This window comes from Schistocerca nitens, chromosome 2, assembly GCF_023898315.1.
Source record: "Schistocerca nitens isolate TAMUIC-IGC-003100 chromosome 2, iqSchNite1.1, whole genome shotgun sequence".
Classification (NCBI taxonomy): Eukaryota; Metazoa; Arthropoda; class Insecta; order Orthoptera; family Acrididae; genus Schistocerca; species Schistocerca nitens.
Window position 1 is genome coordinate 766,709,556 of NC_064615.1, and position 21,070 is coordinate 766,730,625.

Here is a 21,070-nt window from a genome sequence, read left to right on the forward strand (position 1 = left end):
TGCTTTTCTCACACCCTTGGGAGTCCAGATCATCTGCAGGGCTACTGGGGCACAGTCACAGTTCTTGTAAAAGAGCTTTACCCACAGCACACAATTCTTCATGTAGACAGTCATATTGGATGTCTCGGAAGCAAACTTAGGAACAGCCATATTCTGTGCATCTGTTGGTGTGCACTGCCTGATGCTTACACTGCCACCTGGCGGTCAGATTTTTTTCCGATGATGTTTCCCCCTGCGCCAGTAATACCTCATATGCTGTTCAAATTTGATGTCATTGTGGGCATTGGTGCTTGCTACAGTGTTCTGAAATTGGAACTTTAATTATCGACATCCTGCATAATGTTGTTGTATAAAGAGAAATAAATCTGGCAAAAAGGAATGCATCAGAACCAGATTTATAGATGTTACTATTTCAGTGAACACTGTAGCTGTAAGATGTAAAATCTTAGTAAGATATGAGGTCATTTGAGAGAAAATGAAATGGCTGTGACTGCAGTGAATTGCAGCTACCTCATCAGTTTCAGTATCAACCCTGTGCTAGCCATTTTGAGCTTCAAGACTTGATTTAACCCATGAAGGGAAATTGCTGCTTCTTGTTTCCTCTTCTGTGACTTAAATCAAGTCTTGAAGCATACACTGGCTAGGACAGAGTTGACCACTGAACCCCTAATAGGCAATTGTAATTTTCTGCAGTCACAGTCATCTGATTGGCTCCTCGATGAAAAACATAGTCTGAGTTCAAATTTAATCAGGTAGCTCTAACAAAATGACGTCTTTCATGCCAATCAGCATTGATTCTGAAATTACGAACATGTGAAATCCAAATGCACTTTTATCACATGACATACTGAAAGCAGTGATCAAGGCAGACAGGTAGAGGCCGTATTTCTGGATTTTTGAAAAGCATTTGACTCAGTCTGACATCTACGGTTATTATCAAAGGTACTTCTATGGCCCATGAACAAAATTTGTGACTGAATTGAGAATTTTGTGGCAGGCAGGGAACAGCAAGTTTTTTGGATGGAGAGGCATTGACAGATGTAGAAATAACTTGAGGTGCGTTCCAGGAAGTGTTCATGTTGTATAGTAATGACCTTCCAGGCAGTACTAATAGTAACATCAGACTTTCGAAGATGATACAGATATCTATAATGAACTACTGTCTGTAAGAACCTGCAAAAAAATTCCGTTAGATCTTGATAAGATTTTAAACTTGGACAAAGATTGGTAGCTTGCTTTAAATGTTCAGAAATGTAAAACTGCCCACTTTATAAAACAAAACAAAAAATAGTAGGCTGTAATTATGATATTAATGAGTAACAGTTGAAATCAGTCAATTCACACAAACATGTGGGTGTAACATTCTGTAGTGATATAAAATGGAGAAGTCACATAGTCTCTGTAAAAGGTCAAGTAGGTGACAGACTGCAGTTCAATGGTGGAATGACTGCATATAGAACAATTGTGCATCCTGTCTTAAAATACCTTGCTCAAGTGTGTGGAACCTGTATCAAATAGGACTGATAATGTGTATTGACAGATACAGAGAAGGACAGCACAAACAGTCACAAGTTTGTTTGAACCATGACAGAGTGAGGCGAAGATACTGAATGAAGTGTACTGAGTGCTTCAAGATAGACACGACCTATCCTGTGAAAACCTACTTAGAAAGTTTGTAGAACCAACTTAAAGTGATGAATCTGAGAATGTATTGCAATCTTATATATATCATGAAGGCATTACAGCACTTACAGAGGTATTTAAGCAACATTATTATCACACTCCATATGTGAATGGAACAGGAAAAAACCCTAATCACTGGTAAAATGAGATACACCTCTGCCATGCACTTCACAGCGGTTTACAGAGTATAGATGTAGATGTCTTGATCTTAACCAAACAATAGAAAGTCCCTTAGTTTTGTGAGTATAACTTTTAAAGTTATTTCCATCTTCCAAGTTTATAATTCTAACTGATGTCTGAACTGGTATTCAGAAGTCACCATCTTTTCCTTGAGTATCTTGTTCTGGCTCTCCATATCTTCAAAATACTACTTTCTGAAGTTTTTGAGGAGTTGCAGATAGAGAGGCAACTTTCTGAAGACTTTACTTTTTAGGTGGAGGTTGATGTCCACATAGAGGACAAATTGTATTGTAGTCAATTTTTATTTTTGTATCTCACAGCCACAAGCAAGAGCTGCAGTGAGGGGCAAAAGGATGAGTGGGTCTACATAATCTGTGCCATTTCAGTCGGGAATACATGGAGAAAGGAGAAGTTGTTTCATGTGTAAAAAAGTGAAATCAAATTTAAATCTATTGATGCCAGTAGTTTCTGCCTAGATCAGCAATTGGAAGCCTGTGCTTCTGAATTACTCATACTGGAAAAGTCATTTATAGTTGTCAGAACATATAGATCTCTACTGGGAAACTTTTGGATCGTCTTACAAAAATTTGAGTCACTGTTATGCCACCTGCCTTATAAAAGAACGTAAATAATATCTGTGGAGATTTTAATATTAACTTTATGAAAGAGGCAGATAAAAGGAATGATTTGGAACTGTTACTTAACATTTACATTTGTCTTGTCATTAATTTTCCCCCCAACTTACACAGGTAAGCATTACATTAACAGGCAATGTTTTCACAGGTGAATACTTGATAAGTAATATGTATGTTTAAATTTTTATCCAGTAATGCCCCCCCCCCCCTCCCCCTCCTCTGTGAACTATGGACCTAGCCATTGTTGGGGAGGCTTGCATGCCTCAGCAATACAGATAGCCGTAACGTAGGTGCAACCACAAAGGAGGGTTATGTGTTGAGAGGCCAGACAAACACGTGGTTCCTGAAGAGGGGCAGCGGCATTTTCAGTAGTTGCAGGCACAACAGTGTGGATGATTGACTGATCTCACCTTGAAACATCAACCGAAATGGCCTTGCTGTCCTAGACTGCGAAAAACTGTAAGCAAGGTGAAACTACAGCCACAATTTTTCCCAGGGGCATGCTGTTCTACTGTATGCTTAAATGATGATGGCATCCTCTTGGGTAGAATATTCCAGAGGTAAAATAGTCCCTTAGTCTCCAGTGGGGGCTACTCAGAGGATGTCATCGTCAGGAGAAAAGCATTTCTGTAGAAGAGAAATTTGTTAAAATTGAGTACAGATTTAAGTGTCAGGAGTCCTTTCTGAAAGTATGGAGTGTAGCCATGTATGGAAATGAAACAGAGACAACAAACAGTTTAGACAAGAAGAGAATAGAAGCTTTTGAAATGTGGTGCTACAGAAAATGCTCAGATTAGATAAGTAGATCATGTAACTAATGAGGAGGTACTGAATAGAATTGGGGAGAAGAGAAATTTTTGGCACAACCTAACTAGAAGAGTGGATCGGTTGGTAGGACACATTCTGAGGCATGAAGCGATCACTAATTTAATACTGGAGGGAAGCATGGGGGTAAAAACTGTAGAGTGAGGCCAAGAGATGAATACAGTAAGCAGGTTCAGAAGGATGTATGTTGTAGTAGTTACTGGGAGATGAAGAGGCTTGAACAGGTTAGGGTAGCATGGAGAGCTGCATCAAACCAGTCTTTGGGCTGAAGACCACAATAAGAAGAACACATCCAGTACTGAATGGCCTTTCTGACTATGATGCACAACTAACCATACTGAACAACTTACCTGATTACAATGGAAAACTGAGTAATTAATTAACAGGGAAAAAAAGTTTCAGGGTGATTTTACATGAAGCTAACTGGAGGGATACGTATTATAGGACAGATGTCAATTCCAAATGTAAGGTATTCTTAGATGAGTTTCTGTGAATCTTTAGCAGCTACTTTCTTAAGTACACAATGAAAGTTGGTATCAATAAACCATAAAAAAGCCCTAGATTGCCAAAGGAATCAAAATATGATGTGCAAGGAAACTGATATATTCTTTGAAATGGTTAGATCAGACAGAGCAGTTGTGCTGATAACATATTACAAGAAATACTGTACCAGAAATATGGTATTGTGGCAAAAATTTTAAAAAGATCTTCATGTAATGCCTGAAATTAATAACTCAGATAACAAAATTAAATCTATATGGGCAATAGTTAAAAGAGAAACTGGGAAGTTGTTCAGAAATGTGAAGCGTTTATTGTTAAAGAACACAGCCAAATAATAAATGATAGTAGTCAAGTAGCCAACACATTTAATAATCACTTCCTTGAAGTAGGTCAAGAAACTGACATGGACAGGTCAAGGGATAAAGCAATACAATATATGCAGTAAGTGATGCTTCATACATATAGTCAATTACAACTGCTCTATGCTCTACTACAGAAATTTAGAATGTACGTAACTACCTCAAAATGAAAAAATTCTCGCAGAGTTGAGAATATCTTAAGTAAAGTGTATTAAGTCACAAGTGGAAGACATCACAGTTACAGAGGATATGCCCAGACTGAAATATGATATTGTCAGACACTTTTACATGGCAGAGGACAATACTGATATTAATAACTACCAGTCAGTCTCACTACTTACTTCTTTCTCAAATATGCTGGTAAAATTGTGTACACAAGAACAATAACACATGTTTCTCAAAACAAAACACACAATGTAAAATCTGAGCTGGAATAATAACAATAGGAAAAAGACAGATTGCAATTCACCATATAGAGAAGGTATTGAGTGGCAGATAGGCACAATGAAAAAAGGCTGGTGGGTTTTATTAGCCACGCTAAGTCCATCATGAGACATAGGTGAAACAAAATACACACAAATTCACACATGCCTAACTCAAACACTCATGGTCACTGTCATTTCTAGACACCAAGGCCCGACTGAAGAGGGACGTATCTGACAGCACCTGGAGATGATAGTGATCATGTGTGTGTGGGTTATGCATATGAGTATGTGCAGGTGTTTTTTCTGTGTGTGGTGAGGGAGCCGGCCGCGGTGGTCTAGCGGTTCTAGGCGCTCAGTCCGGAACCGCGCGACTGCTACGGACGCAGGTTCGAATCCTGCCTCGGGCATGGATGTGTGTGATGTCCTTAGGTTAGTTAGGTTTAAGTAGTTCTAAGTTCTAGGGGACTGATGACCACAGATGTTAAGTCCCATAGTGCTCAGAGCCATTTGAACCATTTTTGGTGAAGGATGTAGTCTGACAACCGATAATATGCAGCAGTCTTTTTCATTGTCTCTGTCTGGCACTCAACACTTTCTTAAAACAAGATAGTCTCAGTTAGGATTTCAAAAGGGTCTCTCCACATAACATGACATTCTTCATTTCACAAATCAAATTATGCAAAATTTAAATGACAAAATATTTCCAACTATGTATTCAGTGACTTACCAAAGGTATTTGATTGTGTAGCAGTTCACAGTATTCCCCTATGGAAGTTCAAATATTTTGGAGTGAAGTAACATACTGGTAAAGGGTTTTCATCCCATCTAACTAAAAGGTTACACAGTGTTGCAACAAGAAACTCAGGGAATGTACACAATAAAACCAGCTTCAGTGGTGAATAATTATTGCTGGAGTGCCACTAGAATCAATATTGATTCTGCTTTTGTTCTTATTATATATAAATGATCTTCCTTCATATATGCTAGAAGATGAAATAGCTCTGCTGCCTGATGGTGAAGGTGTTATAGAAGAATCTGATGAAGTAACTTCAATACTTGAAAATTAAATAACATTTTCTTGAAATTTAGAAATTATTTCTCTGCGCATGAAATGTTATTAAATTTGGATTAAAAACAACACCTGCTGTTCAGTATTGCACAATGCCTGACCATACCATTAGAAGTAATGCATGAGGGTAAATCAATAAATCAAACTAAATATTCTAAAGTCTGTATTGATAGGAATCTGAACAGGAAGTCATATGCGACAGATCTTTTTAAACGTGTAATATATAATACCAGATTTGTCAAAAAGTTGGCTTACTTTTCCTATTTTCATTCATTAATGTCTTATGGCTTCATGTTATGAAGTAGCTTATGGAAAAAAGTGTTTGTTGTACAGAAGCATGTAGTAAGAATAATGTATGGTGTCATGAAGTAACTTAAGGAAAAAAGTGTTTGTTGTACAGAAACATGTAGTAAAGATGATGTGTGGTGTCCATTTGTTACACAGAAGCATGTAGTAAGGACAGCGTGTGGTGTCTACTGTAGAACCTCCTGTCGGCTAATCTTCAAATGATCGGGCATACTCACAACAGCCTCACAGTACATTTAGTACTTACTTCTTTATGAGGTCGTCAACAATCATAGTTTGAAAACAACATAGACGTTCAATAATAGAATTCTAGAAGGAGAAATTATTTACGTTATCCATCTCTCAGCATTAGTGTGGCATAGAAATCACTGAAGTGTTCAGCAATAAAAGTATTTGGCCATCTATCCAGTGATGTAAAGAATTTAATGAATGATAAAACACAACCTGGAATCTTATCTGCTTGATGACATCTTTTACTCCACTGAAGAATTTAGTGTGGTTGTAAAACTGACTCTTCTTACATCACAGCAAGAGTTCACAGCTATATCCACAGAACATGCATATAAATAACTATCTGTCACTATCAAATAATACATATGGGGCATTAGCAAAAGTAATGAAAAATTGAATGGACATATAGTGAGATGTTCCATTACATTTGAAGGAAAAGAAAATGAGGTTGTTGGCAAAGTGGTAACGAGGTGCATGTGAAAATAGCACAGAAAATGTGTATAATTTATGAATAGGTTGAACTGAAAATATTTAATGTCATACAGGAAGAGTCAGAACTGAAATTCTGGAAGTGAAACATTCAGTAGTCTGTCAGAATTTATTTTTATGAATATAATAGAGGGAAACATTCCACGTGGGAAAAATATATATAAAAACAAAGATGCTATAACTTAACAAACGAAAGCATTGATATGTGTGTGTGCGAGTGTATACCTGTCCTTTTTTCCCCCTAAGGTAAGTCTTTCCGCTCCCGGGATTGGAATGACTCCTTACCCTCTCCCTTAAAACCCACATCCTTCCGTCTTTCCCTCTCCTTCCCTCTTTCCTGACGAAGCAGCCTTGGGTTGCGAAAGCTTGAAATTTGTGTGTGTGTTTGTGTGTTTTTTATTGTCTCTATCAACATACCAACACTTTTGTTTGGTAAGTTACAGCATCTTTGTTTTTTATATATATATATATATATATATATATATATATATATATATATATATATATATATATATATATATATATATATATATATATATATATTCCTGGAAATTGAAATAAGAACACCGTGAATTCATTGTCCCAGGAAGGGGAAACTTTATTGACACATTCCTGGGGTCAGATACATCACATGATCACACTGACAGAACCACAGGCACATAGACACAGGCAACAGAGCATGCACAATGTCGGCACTAGTACAGTGTATATCCACCTTTCGCAGCAATGCAAGCTGCTACTCTCCCATGGAGACGATCGTAGAGATACTGGATGTAGTTCTGTGGAATGGCTTGCCATGCCATTTCCACCTGGCGCCTCAGTTGGACCAGCGTTCGTGCTGGACGTGCAGACCGCGTGAGACGACGCTTCATCCAGTCCCAAACATGCTCAATGGGGGACAGATCCGGAGATCTTGCTGGCCAGGGTAGTTGACTTACACCTTCTAGAGCACGTTGGGTGGCACGGGATACATGCGGACGTGCATTGTCCTGTTGGAACAGCAAGTTCCCTTGCCGGTCTAGGAATGGTAGAACGATGGCTTCGATGACGGTTTGGATGTACCGTGCACTATTCAGTGTCCCCTCGACGATCACCAGTGGTGTACGGCCAGTGTAGGAGATCGCTCCCCACACCATGATGCCGGGTGTTGGCCCTGTGTGCCTCGGTCGTATGCAGTCCTGATTGTGGCGCTCACCTGCACAGCGCCAAACACGCATACGACCATCATTGGCACCAAGGCAGAAGCGACTCTCATCGCTGAAGACGACACGTCTCCATTCGTCCCTCCATTCACGCCTGTCGCGACACCACTGGAGGCGGGCTGCACGATGTTGGGGCGTGAGCAGAAGACGGCCTAACGGTGTGCGGGACCGTAGCCCAGCTTCATGGAGACGGTTGCGAATGGTCCTCGCTGATACCCCAGGAGCAACAGTGTCCCTAATTTGCTGGGAAGTGGCGGTGCGGTCCCCTACGGCACTGCGTAGGATCCTACGGTCTTGGCGTGCATCCGTGCGTCGCTGCGGTCCGGTCCCAGGTCGACGGGCACGTGCACCTTCCGCCGACCACTGGCGACAACATCGATGTACTGTGGAGACCTCACGCCCCACGTGTTGAGCAATTCGGCGGTACGTCCACCCGGCCTCCCGCATGCCCACTATACGCCCTCGCTCAAAGTCCGTCAACTGCACATACGGTTCACGTCCACGCTGTCGCGGCATGCTACCAGTGTTAAAGACTGCGATGGAGCTCCATATGCCACGGCAAACTGGCTGACACTGACGGCGGCAGTGCACAAATGCTGCGCAGCTAGCGCCATTCGACGGCCAACACCGCGGTTCCTGGTGTGTCCGCTGTGGCGTGCGTGTGATCATTGCTTGTACAGCCCTCTCGCAGTGTCCGGAGCAAGTATGGTGGGTCTGACACACTGGTGTCAATGTGTTCTTTTTTCCATTTCCAGGAGTATATATATATATATATATATATATATATATATATATATATATATATATATATATATATATATATATATATTATTTTAGTTTTATTTTAAAATTTGCCCTTATTGGAAGAGAAAGTAAGTAGAAATATAATAATAGGAAGAAAATACGTGCTGAAATATGATCCAGATCCATGCACTGCAAGTGGTATGATTAATTATTTATTTCTGTGCAACATAGTTTCCTCAGAAAGTAACTCATTTTTGACAGCTTTCACGAGACCAACATCTATTACATCTTAGAATTCATGATTCCCTTTCAGTTTTTAGGGAGCAGTTGGAGATTAGTAAGCTTTGTAGGCAATTGCTATACTGGCAAGAGTCAGACTGTAAGGATGTGTTTTGAGCTATGCCTGAGTGGAGTCGATTGGTAGGAACTTCTCCTTCAAAAGGTGAGCTTCCAGGTTTGGGTCCCAGCCCAGCATACAGTTTTAATCTTCCAGGAATTTCTAAAATAGTGTACACTTCTCTGCAGAGTTCAAGAAATGTTCTGTAATTCCTGTGTATTTTTAACATCCCTTTTTGTATGTAAGGCAAATAATGCACCCTTTCCAATCATGTAAGGCCTGATACTTCTTCCAAGTAGCACTAATATTCCTGTGAAGGCATTTTATTAAAGGAAATTTATTGATTTTCCATTTCTGTTCCATCACATGATGGAGCTTTATGGCTTAATTTCCTTACATTTCCTTTAACCGCTATTAAACAAGGTCCTATCATTCAAGCATTCTGCAATTTTTTAAAATATTCTTCTCATCTCTTAGAACTTTCGCTTCTTTCTCTTAACAGTTTAATGACTCATTAACTGTTCTATGTTTTCACATTCACTGTTTTAAACACATCAATTCTGTTGCAAAATCCTCTTCTATCTATGGTACAGTCATTTCAGTCTTGTGGTTTTTAGTGAGTTTCATGGGACATTTTTGTTTATCTTTAAAAGTAAATATATTTTCTGCTTATTACTCATAAGTTTTTACATCCTAATACCCTGTTTTTAACAGAACTGGAACACTCAGCATCAACTGAAGAACCTTTAGTTTGTGTAACTTGTTCCAGTACTGAACTACCAGCTTTTACCTCAGCTAATGAATATACTGTGCCTGACCTATAGGTCCAAGAGCAGTTTTTTTATTTCCCTCGTATCCGTCACATCTGAATGGCATTACATTCTCTGTCATTTGGAGACTTGTTCCAGTACTGAACTACCAGCTTTTACCACAGCTAATGAATATACTGTGCCTGACCTATGGGTCCAAGAGCAGTTTTTTTATTTCCCTCATATCCGTCACATCTGAATGGCATTACATGCTCTGTCATCTGGAGACTTGTTCCAGTACTGAACTACCTGCTTTTACCTCAGCTAATGAATACACTGTGCCTGGTCTATGGGTCCAAGAGCAGTTTTTTATTTCTCTCCTGTCTGTCACATGTGAATGGCATTACATGCTCTGCCATCTGGAGCCACAATCTCTAGGAACTACAGACTGTACCAAGGGAAAAGCTGATTTGGTTTAATATGCAATACTAATATTAGGAATAAATTGTATGTTTAAATTAAGGTCAAACCAACATTTTAGTTGTCACAGGGTTCAAGGTTACCAGGATTGTTTGAAGGGTAACGGTCTGCTACACTGACTGCAATTTGATACCATAAAATATCTCTTCTTTTTTGTTTCATTGCTGCAAAGTTATGGCTGTGAAGTCATTTTCAAATGTTTTCATAGTTAACCCATTATAATTGAGCACTCAATAAATAACTCAATTATAAAATATGACTGGCCAGAATTCACAATTAAACACATTGCACCAGGTACATCTTGAAGATATGAGAAATCAAATTTAAATGTTTGTAAGAAGGAGCTAGCTGTTTGTGTCCTCTATATATTTCTTCTCATTGTTCTTCCTGCAATTTTCTGGTATATGCTTAAATTTTTGGTGGTGCTAAATCTTGTACCTAGATAATGTTTCCTCCAATCTTCTTACATATTTTCTTTGAGTTTGCCTTATGAATGTTATGTTAAAATTAGAAGAGGAAAAGGAGGAAACTGAGTACTATTTAGAAACCTGAAAGTTTGAGACAAGAAGGCTAAATTTAAAAAAATGGTTCAAATGGCTCTGAGCACTATGGGACTTAACTTCTGAGGTCATCTGTCCCCTAGAACTTAGAACTACTTAAACCTTACTAACCTAAGGACATCACATACATCCATGCCCGAGGCAGGATTCGAACCTGTGACCATAGCGGTCGCGTGGTTCCAGACTGTAGTGCCCAGAACTACTCGGCCACCATGGCCGACACTAAATTTTAACAACAGGTTGTAATACACAACTGAAATCTCACTCTCAACACTTTTGATAAATTCTTGAAATTGTAATCAAGACAACCTTCTTTTCAAGTGCCCAATCATAAGAAAAATTTTGTTTCTATTTGTATTTGTATTTATTTATTTATCCTGTGGATCACATATTGTACAAAGTACACATGATATAGGACAAGTCATTTTTCTTAACCAATAGGCAATGGACTGCCATTTAAAAAATGTACACAAAATTGTTCATTGATGAATATAGTAATTCACATACAGGGAATACAAACAATTTACATGGGGAATTAAGAAACTTGTAGGCAATGTAGTGCTACTTTAAATTTACACAAATAATCACTGAGATTACAGAATAGTGAAAAGTCAGCTGGAAACACAACAGAAGGACAATGTCATTTAAAAACTACATTAAACATGAAATTAACATTGAGATTTCACAGACAATTAAGTTTTAATACTATTTGAATGTGTACTTGTACATTCAAAAGCGAGTTGAAAAATTTTGGGAAGTGAAACTGAAACATAGTTGTGTATAGTAGAAATTAGGTTACTATTTTGCCTACAGAATGTTTTACTCTAATCACAGTATTTTACAAAGGAACTTTATAATTTTTCATTTCCAGGAATTCTTGTACTGAATTGAAACAGTGCTTTGTCAGAAATGCCTTTAGTTTATTTTTAAATATTGGATCTGGAGCAGTTTTTATTTGTTCTGGAATTTTATTGTGTAATACGACACCCAGATGAGTTATATATTTTGGTATGATGATATCCTTGAAAAAATTTGATGGATATTAGATTGCCCTCTGGTATAATGAGCGTGTATATCATTGTTTTGGATTAATTTGCCTGTTCTTGAGAGGTATTCCCTGGTGAATAGGATTGTTTCTTGAATGAATAGGGATGGGATGCTTAGAACATTAAGTTTTATAAATTGACATTTACAGGATTCCAACTTTTTGAGGCCACAGATTATCCACAGTGCTCTTTTTTGTAGTTTAAATATATTTGTGCTGTGAGTTGAATTTCCCCAAAAGATGATTCCATAGCGGACCGATGAGTGGAACTGCGCATAGTATGCTTGCATTAGTGTGGATTTACTTGTAGTTGATTTTAGTATTCTTAGTCCATAGCACAATGATGAGAGTTTCTTTGATAAGTTGTTTATATGTGTGTCCCATTTTAAATTTTGTTGGACCCATAGACCCAAAAATTTTGTTGCATTTACATTTTCAGTTTTATCATTATTTAACTTTACTTGGATAGTTTTTTGACTGGATGTGGGAATTAGATGGAAGTTGATACATACAGTTTTCCCACTATTAACAATTAGGCCATTTTTGTTAAACCACTCAGAAAGTTTTTCCATAGAGTTATCAGATATTGTCTGAAGGGATTCAGGGCTAGATCCAGTCAACACTATGCTTGTATCATCAGCAAACAGGATAGTTTTTTGTGGGCTCATACGTTCAACATGATCATCTATGTAAATGAGGAAAAGTAATGGCCCTAGAACAGAACCCTGGGGAACAGCATATCTTATTGTTCTTTCCTCCGAGAGGAAAACTGTGTTATTTATTTTATTCTGTACATTAATATCATATTGAAGTGATACCTTCTGTCTGCGGTTTTGTAGGTAAGAGCATAGCCAGTTGTGAGCCACACCTCTTATTCCTCTTCTTTCCAATTTAGCAAGCAGTATTTTATGATCTAGTACGTAAAGGCTTTAGAGAGATCTAAGAAGATACCTGCAGCTATATTATGTTGGTCAATTGATTTCAGTATGTGGTCCAACATTTCAAAAATTGCTGTCTGGGTGGATAAAGATTTACTAAAACCATGTTACAGAATGCTGATTGGTGCGTGGTTTTTTACGAAATTTATAAGCCTGTCATAAAAAAGTTTTTCCAGGTTTTTTGAAACGATGCTTAATATGGATAATGGTCTATAATTGGATACTAAAGCAGGGGAACCTTTCTTTAGTAATGGTGAGACTTTAGCTATTTTGAGAGCATCTAGAAAAATGCCAGTTTTTAATAATTGGTTGTAGATGGTTGATAATGGCTTTACTATATGGGGAGCACACACCTTTAATATGAGGTCAGGTACTTTATCATAGCCACTAGAGATTTTATTGCGTAACAATTTTATTATGTTCATAATTTCATCAGGGTTTGTTTCATAAACAAACATTGTAGCATTAGTGCTGTTTGACGTATTGGTGGAGTTGAAGAACAATACCTTGCAGTTTGCATGAATGAGATCTTCTACTAGTGAGGTGAAATATTCATTGAACTTGTTTACAACTGTGTATGGATCTGTGACCTTAGAGTCATTAAGTGTTAGAGAAAGTTTTCCTTTTTAGGTGTTGAACTACAAGTTTCTTATGAAATTGTCATTCCATAAAAGTTTTGCCTGTCTAATCACTCTAAGATATGTTTTTTTGTAGGCTTTACAATAGTCAGAAAATTCTTCAGTGACTATGTATTTTTTGGAGCAATATTGGAGAAATCTGTTTCTCTCACTAGAAATTTTGATTCCTTTTGTTACCCACGACTTTCTATTTTGATTGCTTGAAGTTTTTGTTTCAAAAGGAAATGCTGTATTAAAGTAATAAAGGAAGGTGTTATGGAAGCTTAAGAACATATTATCAACAGTTGTTTGCATGTAAACACTGTCCCAATTTTCCTTAGCTAATAGGGAGTTAAAAATCCTAATATTGCCATCTGAAAAGTTTCTTCTTTGAAATACTTTTTTGGGGCTGATTTTACTATTTTCCATGTCAACGCTCAGTAGCTGAGCATCATGGTCACTGTATCCCATGCTCAGTGCTTCACCAGTGAATTTGTAACCAGTATCAGTTACGAAGATTTGATCAATTATTGAATCAGTATGCTCTGTTGATCTTGTTGGAGAGTGTATTGTGGGGATCATATTAAAGGATTTGGTCATGTTTAACAAATCAAGTTTAGCATTACTGTTTTTTGATAAATCAATGTTAAAATCGCCACAAAGTATTATTCTCATATTTAATGAGCTGACACTATTCAGCAGAACTTCTAATTTGCTCATAAAATTTGGAATATTACTACTTGGTGCTCTGTATACATTTATAATTATATAGTTTAGTTCAGGCAGCTTAACCATAGAAAGCTCAAATTCCTTATCTTCAGATAATGCAATCTGTTCATTTAGGCCTACTTCACTGAATTTTATCTGGTCCTTTACAAATATAGCAGTACCGCCATGTGTGGAGAAATTCCTACAATAGAAGCTTGTTAATGAGTACCTTGGAATAGAGGTTGACTGAATTTCTTCTTTAAGACAGCCAGTGTTCGGTAATACATATTACATCTGGATTTATTCGAGACTGAAGTAACACTTCCAGCATTTGAATCTTATTTCTGAATGACTGGACATTATGGTGTAATACAAGAAATGATGGACTTTGTGACTTTTCAGTTAAGGGTTTAATTAATTTCTTTTCTAAAGGTATTTCTGACACAGCACTTACCCTAAAAAATTGGCCGAGATTTTATTTTTGTGTGTGGCTTCTTGCACGCAGTTTTCAGTAGCAGAGATGGTTTTGAGTGGTTGACACAGTTCTGCTTCCATCAAAGCTTCTGTTTTTGGCCTAAACCATTTTGTAATTTGTGGTTGTTTGGCGATCTTGATACTTGAGGCTGATTTCTTCAGGATATGATTTCGGAGTTTTTCTACTATTTGGTCTTTTCCTAACATACTTAAATGTAGTCCATGAGCTGTATGAAATCTTCTTCCTAAATTGTATGTATCAATCATCTCTAAGTTATGAAATGTAGAACATATTTCTGATATCAGTTTGTTTGCAATGCAAATTTCTTGGTTGACACAGGACCAGGAAGGTAAATCATAACGATGAGGAATGTTAACAACGAGTACATTTGTATGTAATAGGTTGTTTAAGCATTCCTTCATTTCTTTTGCAAACCCTTTTGTTTCATTCCTATATATATCGTTTGAACCACCTAGAAGCACGACAAAATTACAATTACTTAAGTGAGATACATCAGTAGAGTTTGTTAGTTTATTTACCTCACAAAACTGCACTCCTGGCTTCACAAAACCTGTTACCATTAAATTACATTTATCTTTCAATAGTGCTGAAATTCCACGTCCATGACTGTCACCAAGCACACAAATTTTTTTGTTTATCACAGTTTTGGGGCTAGAAGGTTTTGAAACGTGTTTTTGCTGTGTAGATATATTCTGTGTTTGCACATTCAGTAACCTTTTTTGATAACTATGAACCTGTGTTAACTTTGCTGTCTTGGGAGCAAATTTGTTGTATGCAGCAGAAGTTTGTTTTTCACAATGACCATCGTTTTGTAGTAGGATATCAAATTTGTTTTTTTGAGCTATTACTGAAGAAGAAACACTATTTACGATATCTGCACACTTTATTTTACACGGACTCTGTTGTGTAGGTTCCACATTTTGCTTAATAACAGGCTTTTCTTTCAGATGGTGCACGATTTGATCTTTTGTAGATAGGCCTACCGTTTTTTGGAGCACGGCAGGAGAATTTATTACTAAAGACGACGAAATGATTGCGCTATGGTTAGCGTTACCGGTACACCCAGAATGTGTTGGAAAACTTGAAATGGCGATGGAATCATTGGTTACTGTGTACACTTTATTTCTGTCGAATTCACTTACGCCCTGATCGGTGGTTTTTAGTTTTCCATGATCATTTTCAAGACATTTGAGTCTATCAGCTAACACTCTGTTTTCTGCCAAGGATCTGCGCACAATTTCTTGCAACGAATTAATGGTTTCAACTAGTTTTGCTTTGTCAGGATGGACTTCACATGTTACACACTTACATTTTGATTTGGATGATTTTTCACTGCAGGTGTTTTGCGTGGCACTAGACTTGAAACTTTGCGAAGCACTTTCGTTGATCATCTTCTTGCTATTGATGCCGGATAACATTTGAAAATTCGAAATAACTGGAGGCTTAAATTCACTAAACTTCTCAATCGCCACCATCTTAGATCATTGTTAGGAAACTGAATTACACTGAAATGTGAGTTTAATAAGGTATCCTTCATCTCATGGATGAGAAGTTGAAGTTTTCTTTTCTTCATGGATTTTGCAAGTTATAACCCTTTTCCAATGTTCCTCTGTATTTCACAGTTTGCATTGTTGGTTAAGTAGATTCAGTTATTGCATTTGTAGGTCAGAAATACACAAGAAAGGAAACTCAAAGTATAAAGCCAGAACAGTCTAAGTTTAATTTTAACATCACAGTGCTTTACTACACAGTGTCCTATTGGAGGAGGTCTGTACTTTCTGTCCTCCAGTGTTTGAACTAATTTATCCAGGCAGCTGGAGAGAATCAACATTTTATTTGTGGACACCAAACCTCAGTGCTGCTTGGAATTTTTCACAGTAACAAATCCTTACAAGAGATGCAGTTAGTGACAGAAAAAATCCTTTGACTGACTGGTGGGGTCAAAACCCAGACCTTTTTATTTGTAATTTTTCATTTACTAACTATTTTTCACAGCCTTTATTGACACTTTATTTCGTTCATAAAATATTTTACACATCACAAATTTCAACTCTATATAAAAGCTCTTCATAATACAATGAAACAGAAATTTGTCTGCGATAAATCAAAGGGAAACAAATTATAAATCATATTATCCTATTCTGCGTACTCATGTGTAAAACATATTTCTCTTGGATAATGGTATTACCATTTGTTTTTTAACTGACCACTCACTAATTCTTCTGTCTATTTGAAGAAGATGTTCAAACAACAACCAAGCACTCACAGATGATATGACAAATATAATACATATAAACTTCATTAATGTGTAGTGGTCCTCATTGTGCAATAGTTATGATTGCAGATTGTTGTCCTGCTTCAGCTTAATTAAATTTTATTCTGTTCCTTAGTTATGGAATATTATTTTTAATGTATTGCCTAAATATGTATTGTAATCTTTTCTACTATATTTCTTATAGAATTCAGTTTTGATTTAAAATTTGTATTCTTTGTTTGACTCTAACTCTCTTTTATGTGTCACTTTATCAGTAAAGTTGCCACAGATCTACTTAATAACATTATTCTTTTGTTTTGAAAAATACACCACATCTTGTGCAATCATTTCAACTGTACTGGTGCAACCCTCATCATTTCTTAATATAAATAATGCCTGTTCCTTTAAACAAGGTGTAGTAACTTTTTTTACTTATCACCCACTTTTGTACCTTTTCTAAACACCAACCAGTAATGGTGTTACTTAAAGTAGGGAAGTAACTTTACTTTATATCCTTTATAAAACAGAATTACAGTAACTTATAACATACAATAATAGTTACTTACAGAATACTTTATGTAAATTTTTTATGAAACCTAATGAAAATGTTTTTTAAATCTCTAATGGTTGCTGCCCACTATGAAAGCTGAAACGTCCACTAGTGTGCACTAGGGACCACATTGACTACCACTGTTTTAAACCATTCTATATAATGCTGTAATCCTTGAAACCAAACTGATAAATTAACATGTCCACTGACTCACATCTGAGACAAAAGTTGATGTCACTTCGTCATGTGGCATGCAAACTATCATTTGTTGGTATAACATCATCAGTCAGCTTGTACCAAATAGGCTATAATTTTGTTGTTGAAACTTTGTTGTTAATGTTTTCCATGTAATCATACATTTTTTATTTGATTCTATGGCAGTGCTCTATTTTTCATTTTATTCCTGTTTATTATTTGAGGGGTAGATGTCTGATATATTTCTGTATATTTATGTGTTCTTTGACTGCAGAATATTTTAACACCAGAAGTTCTAACATGTTTTTACTTAAAATGTATACCTACAATGCTTACATTGGAATCTAGACTCACAGGCTTGGTTGCATTAAACAATAAGTTCGTAATACTGTCAGGGAATTTCTGGAAGGTTTTCTAACACCTGTTGATGATTAAGTTCATAGCCTACTGTTGAATGTCTATGCTGCCTCCTTAACTACACTAAAAGATTGTTGTACCAATGGACACCTTTAAGTATGTTCTCTATATGAGTCAGCAAACAGTTCTTGTAATATTCTTGGAAATATCTAAATGTATAGGGAGAATTTGCCTAGACTTAATGCCTTTGACAGTATAAGAAAATTGGTCGGTTTTACCCTCCATGTTTTGTTCTCCTTTCAGTATCCCTGTAATATTGCCAAACATTTCCTTTCAATTTACTGCAACATTTTTAAGAGGGTATTTGTAAAATTTGTTATTTCATTTATAAACTGCTATTCCCAGCATTTTGTGTTGCTCTGTAGTGTTATCCCATTCTAATTTCATGTTATGAAAACTGTTTATATTGAAGAATGAACTTTTTGTTTGTTTCCCTTCAGCTTCCTTCACCAAGCAATATAGCTGGATTCTATTCTTCAGTTTTAGTTGGTCATCATAATTTCTAATTATAGCTCCCATTTAATTGTTAGCTTTGAGGACATGCTGAAAAGTAATGCCTCCAAATTTTTTATGTGACAACTCTTAGAAGCTTTGTAAATAAAACAATAGTAATTAACTTTCTACATCTTTATTCCTCATGTTTGCACATTCATACCTCAATATCTCAACATAGTCACCCTGGTGACGAACACACTTCTCACAATGAGGACCATTTCCTTGATACCATCATTGTAGAATGTTTGACTTGTTGACAGAATCACAATCTCACCTCCGTGTGCACCATTTCTTCACTCTCAAAGTGAAGTCTTTGAAGGTGTTCCTTAAGTTCTGGAAACAAATGAAAATTGGCTGGGACCAAGTCAGGACTATGCAGAAGGTGATCGATGACAGCGAGCCCAAGCCTCTGAATTGTTGCAGATGTCAAGTGCTCATGATTGGTTTAACATTCTTGTTTGATATTCTTGTGCTGAAGGATAGGGTGTGTCATGTGGACAGCTCACTGATTCTCATGCACTGACACAATTACATCACACATCAACATGTTACAATTCAGAGTCCTCTTGCAGCAGAAGGCTGAAAATGTGTAGACATGAAGAATAAAGAGGTAGCATATTAATAACATTTATTTTATTTAAAAAGTTTTAAGAGTTTTTACATAAAATTTTCAGAGCCATTACTTTTCAGCATGCCCTTGTACATTGGTTACCTTTTTTGTGGATTTAATCTTAAGACAGTTGAGAATGTTAGTCAGTGGTTTGGTTTCTATAACATATAATAACCTGTCCCTATAGCAATGCTCATTAACAATTATTTGAGCTTTTACCTCACTGATCACATATTGTAGTGTTTTCAGAAATTGTTCTCCAGATTCTATTTTGCCAATGTTATGAGATGGTAATGTTTGCTGTCCCAACGAAATTCATTTGCAAAATCGATAAACACTGAGAGCCCTGCTGGTTACTGAAAAATTCAGATCAGCAGAATGTCTTATAGCAGATTGGGTAGGTCTTTAGCCTGGAGGTTGTGATACATCTGGCAGTGTAGATGAGCGGGAAGAATAAGGGATCCAATAACATGTTTGCCACTTACTGAAAACGGTTGTTGATGACATGTGGCCATGATTACATGTGGATTTTCTTCTGCCCACATTTGACTGTTGAGGGGTATTTACATAGCTGTCTCTCATAAAACTTTTTTGTCTGTAAACAACACACACAATGCAAACTCTGGCTTGGCAATAGACTGCTGAATAAATTGCTATGAGAATTGCATGCAGAGCTCAAAGTCAGCCAATCCAAGGGCCCGTACATCCTGCAAGTGGAATGGATGTGTCTGGTGGTAATGGTGCACTCTCCACAGAGAGTTGGCAGTGACCCACATGTCTTGTTCTCTATCATGTGCTTGTATTCGGGTTTGCCTCAACTCTGTCAAACAATTTCTTTTCAGGTTGCAGTCTAAAAGCACATGTTGTGTTGGTACCCTCATGCTGTGGATGTAGAGTGCCATACTCATGCAATTCCTGGAACTGTGCATAATATGGTTGTCATCCATTGGGATAGCTTTTCTAATGCAGACATGCTGCTATAGTTGGAGTCATGAACAATGGCAATTGAGTTTAGTTTCATTCTGTACATCTATGCCATGCATTCTTGGACAGCCAATGAGCATTCAGTAGCATTCTCAGCACTGTGCTGTGAATGTCTTAGCCAATACAAACATTAAACATTATCATAGTGAGTTATTCAGTGAATTTTTATTCCACTCGTTGAAAACTGTCATGGCTGAAAATCTGCACAATCAAGTGAGAGACATAATTTGTAGTACACATGCTTTCTTCAACCACAGAGCATGTGTATGCACTTTCCACAACCCTCACTTGGAACTAGCAACAATCCAATCCCCATCCATGTCTCAGGCTGTGCAGACTGCCATCATTCCTGGACTACACTATCAGCATCTGCAGCCTGTAGTTTCACAGTACAAAAAATGCACATCTGCCATCTCTGCCAATGAGTAAGTGTTCATGATTGGTCCGGTGTACAACAGACAGTGACTGTCAACACACAACTGTTTTGACTTAACCAGTGGAAATGATGCACCTGTTGGTGGGATGGGAAGTAAAAACAGCACACAGCACATACAGTCAACTGCAGTTGTTATTTCCATTCCTCTTAGAGCAGGTGGGGGATCCACAGGTTGTCACATGGAGCAGATGACTGGATTATTGGCAAGACACATTGGATACACACATTGCAGACTGCCTACATCCTGCCACCTCTCCAGAGCATAACCAAATAAACAGAGACCTAACATTGCTGGGAAGCATCAATGAACTTTTTATCTCTAACAATAACTGTTCCTCATTAAGTAACCTATTATCCTACATGTTTGATACATTAAATGAGAGATACAGGATTTGTATGGTTAAAAAGGATTCACCAGAGTGATCCACAAACAGGTTACCAAACGTAAAATCGCAAGATTACACATTGGGAAGTGATTGTGAATAAGAATACAGTTTGTCATGGTTTCTAGGAAGTGGTTTATGTGTTCAATGTAGATGAGGTTGGTAGA

At 37.2% G+C, this 21,070-nt stretch overlaps 1 protein-coding gene across 1 annotated transcript in view; it reads left to right on the forward strand.

The window, feature by feature from the left end:
- The window catches only part of LOC126237003 (regulating synaptic membrane exocytosis protein 2), a 1,236,422-nt gene that overhangs the window by 703,905 nt on the left and 511,447 nt on the right, over window positions 1–21,070 (forward strand). The window lies entirely within an intron of this gene.